This window comes from Stomoxys calcitrans, chromosome 1, assembly GCF_963082655.1.
Source record: "Stomoxys calcitrans chromosome 1, idStoCalc2.1, whole genome shotgun sequence".
NCBI classification, from domain to species: Eukaryota; Metazoa; Arthropoda; class Insecta; order Diptera; family Muscidae; genus Stomoxys; species Stomoxys calcitrans.
Window position 1 is genome coordinate 271,749,644 of NC_081552.1, and position 1,540 is coordinate 271,751,183.

The window sequence follows — 1,540 nt, forward strand, 5'->3', positions numbered from 1 at the left end:
CAACTACTACTTCTCCTACTCTCATCTACTGGTCTCATACTCAACACACTCATACACTAAACAAAAGTTTGTGCTGATTTTAGAGCTTCGAGCCAAATATTAGCAAACTTAATTTTAAGATGATCAGTTTTCAAAATTTTTAGGAAAACATTCCCTTTGGTGATAAATATTTTCCTTCATATTTAGAATTTTTTATTTTGATGGTTTGTTCGTCCGATTTGCAGTAATACAGCAATAAAATTGTCATTTGTTATCCGATTCTCTCGAAATTCGACAGGAAGGATTTTCTTAAGACTCTCGATATTAAAATTTAATATTATAGAAATCGGTTCAAATTTGTATGTAGCTCCCATATATATGTTCTTCCGATTTTCACTTCTAGAACCATTTCAAGCGCATTTATTGACCAATCTTCCCAAAATTTTGTACAACACTTTCCTCTACGAATTCCACAATATCCATAAAGTTTGGTCGAAATCGGTTCAGATTTAGATAAAGCTCCCATGTATTTGTTCGTCAGATTTTGGATAATTTGTTGTCATTTGTCAACCGTAGTTATTACATTTTGAACATATTTGCTTTTCTCGAAATTTGATACAGGAATTTTAATAGTCAAATTTGTTTCAGAATTTGTGGTCTAAGATAAAGTCCTATTTTGTACTTTTTATACCCACCACCGAAGGATGGGGTATATTCATTTTATCACTCCGTTTACAACACATCGAAATATCCATTTCCGACCCTATAATGTATATACATTCTTGATCAACATAAAACTCTAAGACGATCTAGCCATGTCCGTCCGTCTGTCCGTCTGTCTGTTGAAATCACGCTACAACCTTTAAAAATAGAGATAGTTAGCTGAAACTTTGCACAGATTTTTTTTGTCTATAAGCAGGTTAAGTTCGATGATGGGCTATAGACCGATCCGCCGATTTGGGGTCTTAGGCCCATAAAAACCACATTTATTATCCAATTTTGCTGAAATTTGGGACAATGAGTTGTGCTATGCCCTTCGACACTCTTCTTCAATTTGGCTCAGATCGCTCCATATTTGGATATATTTGTCATGTAGACCGATCCACCGATTTAGGGTCTCAGTTAAATTCCTAGCGGAAATCAGGTATTCTACAACGCTGTCATTCCAAATAAGGCTTTCCAGTAGTATTTTTCATATTTTTTCTGTCTACCCCTTTATTTCCCAACAACAATCATTTGAGCCAAATTTCGGAGTTCTACCTCTAACCGCTCGCCCTGTGCAAAGTTTACCTATTTCATACCTTATTGGTACTTTTTAGTACGTAATTGTGTGTCCAAATCCAACAGCTCATTAAGACATACAACTTAGATTGCCAGTGTACTTATGTACCAATATTCATAGATCTAGCTAAATGAACTATATCTCCGTTTCCGGTACGATTTTGCTAAATTTTTTCTTTAAATATTATTTTTTCGAGTCACTCTTTGACCTCAGTCCAATGGCATAATTCTAGTCTTTCCGCTATTGCTGGGCAAACATTCACCATTTCGTACTTTTTTT